This window comes from Ctenocephalides felis, unplaced genomic scaffold (genome assembly GCF_003426905.1).
Source record: "Ctenocephalides felis isolate EL2017-DRISC unplaced genomic scaffold, ASM342690v1 CF-g0.4_SCAFFOLD_01170, whole genome shotgun sequence".
In the NCBI taxonomy this organism is placed as follows: Eukaryota; Metazoa; Arthropoda; class Insecta; order Siphonaptera; family Pulicidae; genus Ctenocephalides; species Ctenocephalides felis.
Window position 1 is genome coordinate 65447856 of NW_020537324.1, and position 18345 is coordinate 65466200.

At 28.1% G+C, this 18345-nt stretch overlaps 1 protein-coding gene across 2 annotated transcripts in view; it reads right to left on the reverse strand.

The window, feature by feature from the left end:
* Positions 1–18345, reverse strand: part of LOC113368485 (glutamate receptor ionotropic, NMDA 2B) — a 172809-nt gene that overhangs the window by 28226 nt on the left and 126238 nt on the right. The gene's annotated exons all lie outside the window — the stretch shown is intronic.

Sequence of the window (18345 nt, forward strand, 5' to 3'; positions counted from 1 at the left end):
ACATTCTAGATTTATATAGAGAACACTCCATCATGAAATTTTTCTAATCATTTTTTTGTAAAATATTAATAAACCATACAGAAATTATCGATAAAATTATTAATTACGTTTCATCCAATAACTCGAGATATTTGTTCTTAATTAAACATAACGTTCTCTATGAAAGTAAAAGAAAAATACATAAAAAAATATTTGTACTCGAATAAACTATTTAAAATAATAATACATAATCACAGTTTTTTACACGTTTTAAAATTAAACGAGAACGTACATCTCTTGATAAAATGTATTATCTTCTCCTTTTATTTCCCCCGGTAGGCCGTTCCATACAAAACTTCATTTGGAATAATTAGCTTCTTCTCTAATTTAATTCATTTCTATGATTAAACCCGAAACATTTCACAAAGTTTCCTTCAAAGACAATTAATTTCCAGACAGAAGCTGTATGTAATGGCATCGTAGTGTTTGTAAATTAAAAAAAATTTTCTTGTGCTTTTGCTTACTAGGCCCAAGTCGTTTGGATTTAATTTGTCATACTTTAATTAAATAATGTAATAATCGTGGAGGTAAGTTTAGAAGCAGATTTTGTAATTAAAGGAATTGTTCGAGCATATTGTAATTATTTGGGATTAACTGTTATTTGATATGTTCGGTTTGTATATTAATCTAAATATAACATTAAAAAATATGTTGAATTATAACAAAACTTGGAACGTTTTAGAAGCATTATATATATTATTTTATATTTATTATTTTAACAAAATATGAAAACTTATTATTTAAATAAATTATTTCATCTTTGCAACTCATTTTATATAACTCCTATGAATAATAGGTTATGTCCTTCATTTTATATCTGAATGAGTTTTGTCTTTTTACTTTTCTTTATTACATATACAAACGTCGTCGTCCAATTTATAAACTCTTATATTTTGTCTATAAAATAAGAATAATGAAAGTTACAGTATTACAACTATTCAAAAACATTTAATATTCCTCGAATATTTCGTTGCGGTACGGTAAGTTCAAGCAATTTGCCTTAAGGCACGATGCCATACACCACTAGTTCATTCTCAGTTTATTTTATTCATGTACAGTACCTAAGCGAATTAAATTTTCCAAATTTTCAATAACAACTCTATAAATCCATCTAAGAGTTGTTCGTTCGAATGTTTTCCTTGGTTACACAAAGGTTGAAGTAAGGTCATGCCCAGCAGTTATTTTCGGGGCAGCAAAATGAGATACGGGCGGGCAACTCGGCTTGCCATCACAACGGATTATTTCTATCAATAACAATATTCAGGATTTAATGGAAACCGGCGGAAAAGATTCCGATGTAATGTTACAAATTGCTGTCTGTACAATTTACCAAGAATTACACGTCCAAACGAATTTGTTGCGGTAGAATAAAAGATAGTACTTTTGTGAGATAAAAAGTTTCGTTCAGTAAGTTGAAAAATATTCTCTGTAAGGCTGACTTGATAATGGAATGCTTTATAGATGACTGCTTTAACGTGGACGAAAAATTGTATCCACACAAAAACACACACACACAAATACATACACATTCATTTTTTCTGAGGTATGACAAAATGTTTAAAAATCATCAAAATGTGAAGAAATGCAAAAATTTTCAATTTCGATTTTTGGACGATAACAATAACTTATTCTACGAAAAATTAATGAACGAATTTTAGAATTATCACTTAAGTGCCCAAACCTCAATAAAAAGTATTTTTTTTAAATTGAAATTATTGTAAAACGTGTATAAAAACATTCAAAATATCTGAAACGCAAAATGATTATGATAATAAGAAATTAATTAAATAAAATTAATGAAAAAAGATAAATAAAGCGTTGCCTTTTAATACTACTAAGACTTGTTTTAGTTACATTAACTTATTTAATCTCCGAATTTTTTAAATTCGTTTGTAACTTGTTAATTTTTCAAGCGTATTAGGTTATGTATATTGCGATTTTGCAGTTGTTACAAGTAAGTGTATTGATAATCTGATTACCTATAATCAATACAATAAATAAAAATCACATTTCTCCTCATGATACACATGCCATAATTTTATATCATGACAGTACGTAAATTTATTATGAATTTATTAATTAATTATTTCTATAAAGCTCTATTATGGTTATGGTAAATCATTGAGACTTGTTCCAACATTTGTCTAAAACAGATCATGGTTGTAAATAATCATTCATTTCGCGTTTGAAGTACTTTGCTGTCATATGGTAGCAGCATAATTAATATTTTCTGATATTTCATAAAACATTTTGTACTATATAATGCAGCAAACGAGTCAATTAAATTAATCATATATTGAAAATATTTTATATTTGTAAATTATAATTTTATATATACAGAAAATGGAATGATGTGTACTATTATATACAATGTGTATATACATATATGCAACATTTTTATATTTATCTGTCGAGCTTTTCCAGCAGAATCTTGTTTCCTGTGACAACTTGACAGTTTTTGTATTAAAATAGAATATTTTGGCTTCAGCAGAGAAATTTCGCTCTACTGCTACAATATGTAGTTCATTTTATATCATGTTCGTCATATATGCATTAAATCACAACTTGATTTATTAGCATTAAATGTATTTATACGACTAACAAATTAAAAGTTTCAACTAAATGTTCAAAAATTATGAACTTATTCCTTGTTGTATATGTGCATACAGTGGTTTCGTCCTGCTAATAATTTTATCAAATTCCATGTTCAAGAATCTGAATAATTTTAAACTTCATGCAATTTCTGCATATAAATTTAAAATATTTCGACGTGGCCTCCCCTGAGGAGCAAATAGTGTTTTCGTCCATCCGCTTTGAACGTTCTTTCGTGTTACAAAAATCTGATAAATTGTCAAAATTTGTGCAATTTTCTTAGGCAAATTCATGTGTCCTCCCCTTATCATAAATAATGGAATCGTCCACCTGTTTTAATTCGGCCAATTTGATTGGTCCTAACATCTGCAAGTGCCGGTACTTGCCGAACACCATCCGAAGACATTGCGACAACATGCACAATGCTGCGCAATTAGTACATTAAATACAACTATGGACAAATACTTATGTAGGAAATAAATAATACAATCAAAAGAAGAATATGATGCTAAATTCAATTTTGCAATAAAATTATTGCAAATTATGAACCTAATGGATGGACATTTTTATAAATGCAGGTATTTTGAATGAAAATAGGTTTTTATGAATGGTTTTATTAGGCACATATCAAAGGGCGTTTAGTATTATGTTTGCTTTCCTATATACAAATAATATATGTGATAATTATTTTTATAACTTATTTATTTATTTTCAGCAGAAATCCAATTCTGAGAACATAGGTCCTCAAAGTACGTTTTACTAGAACAAAGGGTCACCTTCATACATAGTTAAAAACACACAATCATAGGATATAGATGTTATGATGCAGAACAAGTGAATAAAAACCATTAGAAAAGTACAAGGACAATAAAGTAGTGATATTGAATAAATATAATTGGACTTTTTGATCGTTTTGTGGAGTAAAAAGTGTTTTATTTGCGTTAACAGTGTTGTGCCAAATTTTGCAAATGTGTTTCACCAGGAAGACTATGGATTTCATAACTGAGGTTCTATTTTTACTAGATGTTTGGAAATACAAATCAGAAGGTTGGATTGAAATGGAAATTTGTATTGGAAAAGACCTCTTAGTTGTCATTAAATCGCTATTTATCCATCTTCATTAATTTAATCAGTTAAAAGATACAATGTTTTATAGGACCAACCATAAAACTGGAGATGCTAAAGAAAAATCAAATCGCTTTGTATTTATGCCTCCATTGGTGATGATTTTGTTGATCAAAAGAACATTATTATAAAAATCCATACCAGTTCTATTAGTGATGAACAGTACTTTTAAAAAGGCAAACATTCGATTGTGGTCAAATAATTTGCCTGGTGTCGACACGTAGTGACCGTTTTTTACGAGTTTTAATCGTTTTTTAGTGTTTTTATCGTTTATTAGTGTTCTTTATTGTTTTTTAGTGCTTTTTATCGTTTTTTAGTGTTTGTGTAGTGCTTTATAAAGGCCTTTATAGTGTTCTAGGGCAGTGATAGTGTCTTGTTCCGGTTGCTGGTTCCTGGTGCGAGGTTCCTGACTCCTGGTCAGCTCTCTTCTGTAAATCACGAGGTAAAACACTGATTTTTTAGCACCAATCAATATTTAATAACATATTTAGTAACTTACTTTTTTTTCTATCTTTCAGACAACAAACTGGTAATCGGGATGTTACAGAAGAATCGGTGATTTTAAACAAAGGTCAGTGCATTTTTATTCTTGGGCATGTTTTCTAAGGGTACGGTCACACGTCTCGTTGTGCGTTCGCAAAAAACCATAAACTAGGTTATAGTTAGGAAGTCGTTATATAATTATATAATTAATATTTTTAGTGTAGGCAAAATTGTGACCGTACCTCTTACTAATCCACAAATTTCTTTCAGCTTGATAAAAGACTTTTTAAAATAGAAGTGAGTGTAGTAGATGATAAAATTCGCGTAAATTAATTAATTATTAAAACAAAAGTGCTAATTAAATAAATTTAGCATAATTTCGCGTAAAACAAAGTGTGTACGTTAGTGAGAAAACAATTTGACTCTGTGCAATTTTGCGAAGAAATGCTGACATCCATGCAGCTTGAGGTAAGATCAAGTATATGTACAAGATTTTAAATAAGTAATTTTTTCTACTGGAAACTTGTACGCATTATTATAATCGGCAAACATATTAAATTATAAGTAGTAAGGAATATAAATCGCATTTGATTTGTATTGATGGAGAGACATGATGATTACATAAGAAAATGCGATTGCTTTGAAAAACAGTTCAAAATTTTTTAAAAAATAAATTTATTCAAAAAAATTAAAAATATCAAAGTTCTCATAATTTCATTTTTTTAGTTTTCCAAAAATTTGGAGGTTTTTTATAAATTCTATTTTTTTGTATGTGAAGTTTCAGTAATTTGCCTCAAGGCACGATTCCATGCACCACTAGTCTATATTGTAGCAATACTCATGAATGCATATATGGAATTATATGAAGATTGTTTTAATTTTTGATAATTTAAACAAAAGAGATATTTATATTAATATTCCAAATGTAATCTTAAAAGCAAATGCCCAAATGCTGCAAATAAAAATATTATACATTATATCTAAGATACCTTGCATTTGATTACAATATTTCTGTCTTATCTGAAAAATGGGTTCGAGATAACTCAAGTATAAATTTACATCCCGATTAATTGAATCTCAACATTTATGCAGAAAACTACACTATTTCGAGGATTATGTGATATATTTTCTTAGAACATTGCAAAAGCAATTATGTTTCGAGAATTGTCCTTAGATCTAAATTATTAATTTCACTTCTCTATGTGACGACTTAATTAAACATAGCGCAGTGCAGTAAATGTTAAAGGAGTTCGTGGAAAATTTAGTTTGAATTAAATTAAAATCAAGTTAGTGTGAAATAATATACAATTATATTATAAAGACAGCGTGAATGATTTGATTTTGATGAAATTGTATTTAAGTACTTGTTCAAGTTCTAGAAGCGTTTAGTAGGTATTATTGACACGTTTTGCATTGTAATTTCATGGAGATAAACGACATAGTTTTCAATACTTTGAAATTTAAAAAAAATCTTAAAATCATCAACTATCCTAATGAATTAAGCAGTAAAATTATATTAACTAGTTCTAGTCACTATGTTCTATAATTAAATGTACTAAACTCCTTGAATTTAACTGGATTTTGTTTTTTGAGTTAGATTATACTTAGATTTATGTTAGTTGTTGTGATATTGTTTTATTTAAACAAATAATAACTGTTCAAATATTGTTCATTAATGAAAGACCTACTACCGTGTAATCCTTTGAAAACTTTTATAATTTCATAATTAAAAATTCCAATTACTAAATATCTAATGCAAGGAGGATTGCTCTTATAAGAAATATAAAAAAAAATATGTAGAAAACAATTATGTTATTAACATGTATTTAAAATTACTATTAGGAGACTTTTAGAGGGAGGGCGGGTTTGACAAAAAATTACTAATTATCTCTTTGGGGAGGAAGGGGTCTAGTAAGATATTACGTGCGTTTGTTTTTTACTTGAATTTCCAAAAAATAAAAATAAAAAATAACGATTTTTTTATAAATTCGAAAAATTTGTTTGAAAATCTTTGCATAACTAACGTTTTTTTAATGTGATGTTTTTTGGTTGAGGTGGAGTAATATTATAATTTTTTTATCAGGTGGTATCCCCAAAAGAAAGGATCCCAAACTTCCCAAAAAAATCCTCAAAAATTGATCACATGATTAATGGACGCCCCCTTATTTAATATTTTACTTGTAAATAAAAGTAGGCATTGAATTATTAAATGAAAGTGTAATTTAAATGGAATCTAAATATATGAAGGCCAATAATCACGTGATCGACTTTTTAAGGATTTTTGAACCCCCCCCCCCATCGGTGATATTCAAAATTACCCCTCACCAATCAAACATCACGTGTATTTTTAGTTACGTGAAACAATTGTAAAATTTTGGATTTTTTTTTAAATGTTTGGATTTTTTAAAAAGCTCAATCCGTGATATCTTACTATATCCCTCCTTCCCCATGTGATATTTTGTGATTTCTTATCAACCCCCCCTCTCCCAAAAAACCTCACGTGATTAATGGACACCCCCTATGCAACATTAAATTAACTTTCAAATAGAGTAGGGCGGGGCACAAAGGTACAATTTGACTTCAAGAAATTATATTGTAAAATCCAAACCAATTGTATTACAACAAATGAACATATTAAACAAACAGCTATCTGACTATGTTCAGTAAAACTTCCTGCTAATTCATTATTCTAGAAACGTGTTCTTTAAAGTTTTTTTTACTAATTTTATAGCTGATCCTTTTTACCCCATTGTGGGATTGAATGAGACACCCAGGAAGCAAACAGAACCAATTTCTTATCATTAATTTTAAATGGTTTTCACGAAATAACAGCTACATTATTCAAACAATGCAAAATATCAATTTCAGGGGTATATTTTTTGGAGAGATAACACTGTATATAACCTTGATCTGGTATTTCGTTAGAACTATTCATCAGCAAAGTTGGAATAACTATTTATTTAATTCATCTCTTATAAAATTGCTTTTTTACTTCAATTTACATTTTTATTTACGATTTACACCTTTGCCAGGGTAAAGGTTAAGTTGGCCGTAACCACGTGTAAGCTTTTATAGAGGTTATACAAAAAAAACTGTTGGATCTAAATTTATATTAACAATACATATTATAAAATGTATACTTATATTTAGGTCTCGTAAACTAAACAACAGTGCTTACAATAAAAAAAAATAACAACCAAAGAGAATATTTTTTATGAATTTTCAAACATTGCAGTGTAGGTCCTGATATCAACGCCATAAGAATCAAGGTCATGGCTGGTTATACATATTTTTCCTCTACTTTAAAATATTGTTTTTCAAAAATTCTTAACTTGTTTTTGAGGTATCGGTGGTGGACCTTTTCACCCTTGCATATTTAAGCCTTACGTTATATTTTAAAATAAATAAGTATTAAATTTTAAGTAATCGATCAAGACATTATTACTCATAACACCCAACTGCAAATAAAGATTTATTACAGTATAATTCCCTATGACCCGACTCCCATAAAATGATTATTCTAGGCAAAAATACGCTCGAAAATTATAATTTTTGACTACTGTCGATTATTTAAATGATGATTTATTTGGGTGCTGACAGGTTCGTTAATGAAATTCGATAAATCACACGTCGGCGATAATTTGTTAAAGAACATTTGTGTCGGCCAAAGTATCATTTGCATTCCGCCCTTGTTTCGCCTTCCATCAATTATTCAGAAAGTAGAATTAGGACCAATAAATATAACAAAATTGCCTGTGCATAAAGTGAAAGAAAAATGAGTAATGGAAATTGGACTCGGCCATAAAGAACCAAATGGAAAATTAATAATAATAATAATAATAAATAAATATATTTCAGTAGATATATATGTGTACATAGCATTTCTCATTTTGGATTTTTACCCAATGGAAAATTTAATGCTTTCATTATGCAGCCAATTTGAAGCCTAATTCTATGATGGAACGGAATGTAAAATGCCTTTTTTATTCCTTTTGCTTTTTATTAAAATGTTCACAGGTTTTGTAATGAGAAATTTTATGCTCCAAAATAAAATGTATCAAATAACATCAGTTTCTTTGAAAAACAGTTTTCACTTTCCCTTAATAGATAAACACTTTTGTTACTAATATGATATTTTTAAAACTAAGAACTAATTAATTGTGAAATATTTCAATTTATTGAATATATATCATATCACATCACGATGGTTATTAACTTCCCGAATGTGTAGTTTATGTTTTCATCAAAAATCCGATTTGCTGATTTTATGTTTTCGACGTTTCAAGCCATTCTGAATCGAATGAGACCAAATTTCAAAAAAGTATGTGTGTGTGCGTGTGTGTATGTGTATATGAACAGATTTTTTGCCGTAAAGCGACGTTTTCTCAAAAACGGCTGGACCGATTTCAAAAATTTAAAAGCCTTTCGATGTATCTCTATGAGGACTATCGTCTGTCAGATTTGTGCGACGATGGGCCGAGCCGTTTCCTTGTAATTGGTATAAAATTATAATAATTTTTGTCCATGTTTTGCAGTATATCATTCAACGTTAAATTGTGCGTAATATATTACAACCTATCAATGAAATCAATGTTAAAAAATTACTGATGTACAAGAATATCAAGACAAATATTGGAAGATATAAAAATAAAAATAACATAAAATATAAAATATTTGTCATGTAATTTAACAGTAATTTTAGTGACGATAATATAATTAGAAGTGAACAATAATAATATAATAAGAAGTGAAAAATTAAAAATAATTAATATAAAACTTATTATTCTATGATTGACAATTATGATGACAAAAAAAACTGATGAATTAACGTATATGTAGTTAAAAATACATTTTTATACCACAGTTTTCTCAATATTTACAAAACAAGTATAAATATATATGTATATTCAAACTTTTAATAGATGAATTTTCAAAAGGAGAATTTTTTGGGTAGCATAATATTAATTGATACCTAATTACCATAGCTTTTTTATATTCATAGAAAAAGTGTAAATTTAAATATTTATAATAGCAACGTTTTTGTTATTAATAGGTAATTATTCACACAAATATGTTTGTTAACATATTCTAAATAATTATTTATTAAAAGCATTCCGAATGAATCAGTTTCTGTAAATTAAATATATTTTACAGATAAAAAATGTAATTACGAGTAGTCTTTTAATGACATGGAATAATAGGTTTTTGTAATTGGTATTGCTGCTTTTTAATGGGTGGTTTGCAGATTTTTTTTGTTTAAAACCTAACTTTACAGATGTGTTATAAATGCACATCAGATATATGCAGAGATATGCAGTTATGATAACATTTTTTTGACGTATGTGCGTTTTCTAGGTAAGGTTGTATATAAAAAATATAAAACATTTTTACTACAATTTTACACAAAAAATAGTGTAACAGTAATTAACCATAGATAAACATAACGACGCTATATTACGCTCTATTTTTGTCAGAAAATTGCCTCCATAATCTTCAAAATATCAGTCTAATTATATCAAATCACTGTTAAAAATATATGTAATATAATATTATCGTAAAAAGAATGAACAGACAGTTCTATGGCCTCTCATAAAATTAGGTTATGAAAAATTACATCACAACAGGTAGGTAATACACGTAAGAATATTAAGAACTGTTCCTAAAATAAAAATAAAATTATGTATATAAATACCAAAAATGATCTTAAAATATATTTATACGAAAATATATTTACATACTTCCATAATTGTTTTTCCCTTCATAATAATTTGCGATATTGGAATTGGATATTTTATTGGATTATATTTCCTGTTATAACGAAAACAACGGGCGTCATAACATATTTTTTGTTCTCGGATAATATAAGAAAACTGAAGATAATAATCTCGTTAATGAGCTCTCATCGAAAAACATGTGGAGCAGGAAAAAGGAAGCAGGCAGCAGACTATTCTTTTGTCCAGGAGGCGCTATTGATGCGTAAATCAATGAACCAGGACGGCGTGAACGGAAATAAATATGGACACGTCGAGAGAAATAATTAAAGATAATTCTATTTCTGGACTTGTTACGAGGTGTTTGCTATGATTGATAGAATATGTTGATAAAATTAATACACGAAAATATAGGTACAAATATGTGAAAAAGTACAGACACACAGAATAAAAGTATAGATGTAGCAAAACTAACAAGAAAAATCTCTGGTTTACTATCCTGATATTTTGATAAATCTTGGCATGGTGAAAGAGTTGATAGTCAAACCGAATAATTTGAAATATTATAGGCCTATGAAAAGTAGTTTATTCATAAAAGTGGATTAAAGTTTGGAAAGACAGCTCGATATTTCTATATTTGTTACGTGGTGTTTGCTATGACTGATAGAATTAGAGATGGGCAACTCACTCCGGAGTTATCACTCAGATACAACTCCTCCCTCGGAGTGAATCCGAGTGGAGTTGTCTCACAGGATTTGTCATATCCGACTTCCCTAAACTGGTACTAAAAATCTGGTACTGCGTTTTGCTTTGGGAAGGAAGCTGTCGCTTTCTCGTCTCACAGGCAGTTTTATGACCTTTTAGGTATACGTTTTTTTCCAGAAAATACAAAAATATTACTTCAAAGATACAGAACAATGAAATGTTCAAGTGTTCAAGTGTGAATAGCTCCAAAGTATAATTTATTGAATAGTATCATAGAATATATTGAAAAAATTACAAAAGAAAAAAGATTGATATAAATATATAAAAAAGTACCGATACACGAACTGAAGGTATAGATTTTGCCAAACTAACAAGGAGAACTTATGGTTTATTGTCCTGGAATTTTGATAGAAGAATTTATGGTCAAAATAAATAATTTCCTATAATAATTAGTTTATCTATAAAAACTGATAAAAGTTTGGAAAGACAGACCGCTCGCTATTTCAGTATTTGTTACGAGGTGTTTGCTATGATTGATAGAATATGTTGATAAAATTAACACGAAATTATAGATACGAATATATGAAAAAGTACAGATACAAGAAATAAATGTATAGAATTATCAAAAAAACTAGGAAATCCTTAGGTTTACTATCCTGCGATTTTGATAAAACATTGCATATAGTCTATACATTTAAGCTTAAATTAGGTAAGAATCTCGGAATTCGAATTGCCCAGCTAAAAGTCTGTAAATACTTGTATATTGATACCCTAAAGCAGTTGTCTCAAAACCTACATATGGAAGGATGTCAATACCATATGTAGGTTTTGAGACAACTTTAGGGTCAATATACAAGTATTTACATACTTACAGCTGAGTTTCTCGAATTTCGAGGTAAACTTACTGTAATGAACTCGACTAATAACGAAAAAGTTGATATCCAAATCGAATAATCTAAAATATCATAGGCCTGTGAGAAATGGTTTAATTATGAAAATTAATAAAAATTTAAAATATCAGACCGTGCACAGTCCGTACTTCTATAGTTTTCCGAATTAATATCTCTCGGTAGTTCAGTCGTTTTAGGTGCCCTCAGTTTTATAGATAATATAAAACAATGATCTGGTTCAAACCCCGCCAGCGTACAAATATTTTTTTGAACGTATTTTCATGTTTGAATAATAAAATATTGCAAAAATATTTATAATTATCATCTCACTGCATATTTTGCGAACAATAATTGATATCAAAATCTATAAGTACATGTATTATGCATTACTTAAATCCATCTTACATCTATTATATTAATGGGCTCATTCTGCCTCAAAACAGATCATGTTTTCAAATTCCATACATTATGCTACTGAATCATACTGAATACTGTCAAAATGTCATGTGGTTGCTGTCATTCAGACGTTTCGCACATAAACTGAAACCTTACTCGTATGTTATGAAGCTGAGTCAGAAAGACCCTGCTATCTAAAATTGTTTTTTGACATTTGTGCGGTTACTATGTTAGGTTTTCTATCCGCAACCTGAAAAAACGCCTGAGTGCACAGCAACTACATGGCTTTTGTCAATATTTACAACGATTTTGTATGGAAGTTCTTCATAACATAGCTTTGTCATAACATTTCACTATTTTGTGGCAGAATCGGCCCATGAGTATCACTAGTTGCATAAGCCTTTTGACTTATAATATAACTGAATTTTCGTCAAATAATAATTGACATAATAAATGTAATCGAAATTTAGTAACACTATCACTATGCAAAGTGAAGCGCATTCTATAATTATTAAATTACGTTTTAATTAAAACTCAACAATTAACTGATTCACAATGATTTATTAGACATTGCTTTTGAATATTATATTTTTCACATACATTTGTTTCTATATTATTTATGTCATGGCAACTATGATGTATCTTGGAGCAAGTTTGCTCCATACTGCGGCCCCAAACGTTAGCATAAACTCTATGAAGTATTTACTTATTGAATAGTAATGTGACATTTTCATTTTTAGCATGATATATAAACCTTTTGAAGTATTTATTAATTGTACTCTGATTCCATCGTTGTATTCTGTGTCCTATTTTTTGCCTAGCTCTCTTACTGATTTATTTCTACGTTACAGTAGCTGGCATATCAATTATGATTGTATTACTGTTTGAAATTATAGTATGGTACATTGTGAATTACTTCTCTAACCTTCTTATTGGTCAGTATCTTGATGATGAGTTGGCAAAATTATGGGGTGCATCTGATTACATGAGATGGCATAAAACTTTTCCTGGAGATTTTTGTAATCATGATCAAGTCTATTGTTCCTGTCTAAAAGATTTTCAATTAGCCTATTTTTCAATTCGAGATCTTTTTCTAATTTAATCATTTTTTCACTTATGTTTTCATTTGTTGAATTATCGTGTAATTCTCTTTCTAAAATACTGAATTGTTCTTCAAGACATATGTGCCTTTCAAAAAGATCATCTATATTTTTATCCATATTTGATTTACCTTTATTATATTTATCTAAGTTCTGTAGTAAATTCTTATCTTTCTCTAATTGTTCATTACGCTTTATTAATTCTTCAATTTGTGTACTTTTTTCACCTAAATCTAGCTTTAAACTATTCACTTCTTTTTGTAAATTCGCCTCAAATTGTGCAAAATTCTCCTGCATGCAAACCATTTCCAACTTTGTTTCTTCCAGCAAAATAACAGTATTTTCCTGTTTTTTATATTTTTCTGCATTATTTTGTTTGTTAACTAAATTAATTATTGCATCGGAAATATTACAATATTTAGTTTCAATCGCATTGCGCTCATCATCGTTTCGAAATTCATCTGAATTAATACATTCTAATTCTTCTTGCGCTACGTCATATTTATTAAATTCGTTTTTTAAAATTTGTTTATGCGCATTTAATTGTATGACACTCAAGTCGAGTCCATATTTTAATATGTAATTCTCAATACGCGTCAGCTTGTATTTTGCGGTTTTAGCTTTGTTTATCAATTTATTGATATCTTCCATTTTGAATTCGATAGCTTTTTGTAAATTCTAATTGTCAAAATTCTCCTACCTTTTTACTGTGTGGACTGTATTTCACTGTATTTCTTCACTCTAATGCTTCAATGTAGTTTTTGATCCGTTTTAATTAAAACTCAACAATTAACTGATTCACAATGATTTATTAGACAATGCTTTTGAATGTTATATTTTTCACATACATTTGTTTCTATATTATTTATGTCATGGCAACTATGATCTATCTTGGAGCAAGTTTGCTCTACAAAGTATTATAAAAATCAATAGTTAATTGCAAAAAAAAAAGGCTTAATCGATTTTTACGAGAAACTAATTTTTGACTTTTGATTGATACTTCTAGAACAGTCTTTATATTATTATTCGAACATATTTTTGATAGTTAATCAGCGCGTTTTATAGAGTTTCATTCTATTTTAAAGTTCTGAATTCTAAAACGTATAAATGACAAATATCAACCGCCGAACATTTAATTAATTATTTATGTACTTTATGATTTGAACAAAGATTGACAGATACAGATATATATATATATATATATATATATATATATATATATCAATAAAACATATTTAATTATATTCGGGATAAATATTTAATTATTGAGAATTGGGAGTATATATTTATTTTTCATTCGGCATCTTTAGATAAATCTGATGAATATTGTATTTTCTAATTAGACTACATATCATAATATACAATTAGGACAGTCTATTAAAAGCAAGAATTGTTTAATAAAAATAAAATTTATATCTTCTAGCTTTGGTTATATTTAATTTCTCCTTACAGAAACTGTTCTATTTTTATTTCACATATGGTTTCTTCTTATATCCCCAATTTATAATTCCAAGTGCATGTGCTTGAAGTACTTTACTGGTATTTTTACTTAATATATAGAAGAAATAGAGTGTTGTTCAGTATATGAAATTCTCAAGATTCTCATATTTGCTAAAAATCATCATGATTTAATACGCTTTGAACCGCGCTTCCTTCAACTCATGTACTTTATTTGGAAAGTTAAATTGCCGTATAGAGGGGCATAGACTGAAAGCTGGTATATACATTTAAGGTAATATTTAAATATAAGTAATAAGTTGCTTTTATATAACGTTTGCATACATTTCAATTTGATTAATTAGCTTCTTGTTTAGCTTTCTACATGCTTACTTATCTGTCTTTCTACTTGTCTACTTTGAAATTTATTTTCTAAATTTTTTGAAAGACAAGTCTAGCAGTTTTGGAGATACAGAGAAAAATGTAAAATAAAATGATATTTGGCGATTTAAAATGATCTATGCACAACAAATTATAAGATATTTTATAGAGATTTAAACATGAGTACTAATTTTGTTACAATTTTTTTAGGTTCCGTACCAAGACTTTTTATTGTTATAGTTCACTTACAGGGTTCACACAAGTTTCAAAATTTTTAGAAAAAATAATTATTTTCAAAATTTTTAAAAGTATACAAAGTTTTATACTTTAAATATGAATTTTAAATTTACAATTCAGTTTAAAAATGTATAAATTTCATATGTGTTATTCTAATCGTAAGAAATATATCCTCAGATGGATTCGTTCGGCAGCTCTTGTTAATGTAAACATTTTTAAGTGTTTTGAGCTATAAGATCGTTATTGTATATTATAAAAACAAATAAATATATAGTAATTAAAATTATCTCTATGAAAATATTCAAAACAATTGTTAATAACCATTGATCAATATTTATTGATTATTATTCTTTTGCTTGAATATTTAATTGTGGTAAGGAAAGTTCTAGCAATTTGTCTTAAGGCACGATGCCATGTACCACTAGTTTTTTATTTGCCTGCCTGTCTACCTGTCTACAATTCCATCTGTCTTTCAGTACACCTGTCTACCATTCCAACTATGTAAAAACAATTCTAATCTCATATAAATAAATAATGATTTGTAATGATCATTTTTAACCACAAAATGTTAATTTTTTATATTTTTTCCTTGCAACTCAAAAACCGCTGAATCTTTCTTCAATTTTTTTTAATTTGTCATTAAAAGTAAAATGTTTTTGTGAATTATTCAAATCGAATGCTCTGCTTTCTCAAAAACATAATTTCCATTTTTTGCACTCTTTGCTTGATATCTCCGAAACTGCTGGGCCTACTTTTCCTAAATACTAGTCAGCACGTCTTATCACCATTAGAATTTGAATGTATTTTACCAAGTGAACGGTGCTCCCGAAAACGTCGACAAAAGATTGTACTCACACATACATACATACACACACATACATCCAGTTGTTCAAAGGTATTCCAAAATGTTCAGAAACCTCTGAAACAAAAAGATTTAATTTAAAAAAAATATTTAATTTTTAAGTTTTGAACAATTACTAAAATGTATGCTACGTGAAGTTAATAAACAATAAATTAAATTTTAACCCTTTGCACACCAACCTCCCAAAAGTTCATATTAAATGTCGCAAATAAGTCGACAATAGAGTGCAAAGGGTTAATATTCTATAGAAATTATTCAATATTTCCACATTATCGTCATAAATATGAAGCAAGAAACATTTATTCAAATCCTTACTGGCCCTTCCTCAAATATTATATATGCTCGTAGACGTTATTAATTCGAGTCAGCAAATAACGTTCACTCAAACAAACCGCATGACACAATTTGCAAACATGTCGTTTCTTTATTCAAATATAAAAAATCGGTTCAGAGCCATTAAATTTTCCCTCAACGGAGTTTCATTTGATGACAGCAAATATTTGCACAATTTCAAATCGCAATGAAGCGTGATTGCGAAAAGGAACTTCAAGGAACTGGGTCGCGGTGGTAAAATTATTTTGGGAAGAACTTGAAAAGTAGAACGTGTATCTTTACTAATACCGATCGATATTTTAAATCAAAACAAATAATTTTTACAGAAAGAATAATTCAACGTAGCATAAATTCATTTTCAATACTTGTATAAAGTGTGATTTTTTTTAAAATATTCCAACGAGAGCTTGAGAATTAATAGTCCAATTAAAATTTCATATTCTGGACATAGAATTTTCTATATATACAATACTAAAATTTACTTGAAATTTATATTCAGAATTATTAACTTCTTGTAGGGTAAGTTATAGAAAATGAAAATTTATGCATATATTTACGTTTTAGAGGTTTCTGAACATTTTGGCATACCTCAGAAATAATGGATGTGTGTGTGTGTGCGTATGTATGGAAATAAATTTTGTCGACGATTTCAGGCGTATAAATTAACCGATTTGAATGGTTCAAAAAGCATTCGTTTCGTATTGATGAGGAGACGTGCTGATTAGTTTTTGACGAAGACAAGTCCAGCGGCTTCGGAAATATGGAGCATTCGATTTGTAATATTGGAGAGTGGTGGTAATTAGATTTTATCAAAGGCAGGTCCAGCCGTTTCGGAAATATAGAGCTATAACAATAGTTTATCAATATAATAAATGATAAAAATTTCAAAATTCTATATAAAAATATTATATTCCATATATCATATAGACATAGTGTACGTTTGTATGTAAACTGAACTACAATTACTTTCAATTAAACTACACAACTTAAACTTTTATAATTATGATGCTTGATGTTGATGTTTTTATCATGTTTCACTTTATTTATGCGCTAGTAAAGTTTACTAATTATATTTTATTATTATAAATACAAACTTTTCGTAACTGAAATCATGAACACATAATATTTAATTTCATACAACCAAATCATCTGCATAAATTGTATAAAAATATTAATTAAAAGCATCACAAAAAGTGCTGTTTGAGTTTATATTATAATAAATCTAAATTCTATATATTCTGATTTATTTTATGTATACAATTTTCTGTGCGGGTGTATGATTTGATACTTCTCCTAAACGGTTATTTGGATTTTGATAATTCTTTTTAGAGTTTGTCAAAATAAATTTTTAAGGTTTAATGAACGATAAAACTATAGTAATATTGTAGAAATAAATGGCAAAAATTATAAAAAAACAATTAACATTGTTTGACATTGAAAACATTTGAACTGTCATCTGCTAGAAATGTCAATAATAGAATAGAGTCCAGATAATATTAGAATATAATATACAAAAACAATGTAATATATACATTATTATTGTCGAAAAGCAGCTGAGATGTGCCAGAAATCAAAATAATATAAGATACAGTCAACAGTATCTGTTTGGCAGATGGAATTATATATAATTCATTTCAATAAATATACATACATACATTGCTATACATTATTTTTTTATGCATGTCAAATTTTCGTTTACTTTACTAAATTATTTAACAACACAAAAAAATATTTCTACTTTTTAAAAAAATGATTTAGAATTTTGTTTTATGTGTCAAAAATACATATGTTTCGCATTGAATATGAAATATTTAGCAAGTTGATCTTAGATTGAAGAGTGCTGCTCACACGAACTAGATATTATAAACTAATTCACCTAAGATTTGTACATAAACAATAATGTTTATTATTAGAAAGTAAAGTACTTTAAAAATTAGAATTGCCAAAAAGCAACTAATATATCGTACGAGATTATAAAAATTATAGACTAAATTATTGAAGCAATTATGTTGTGTGGTAAAATCAAGTGTGATATTGCTCTTTTATCGCAGGTA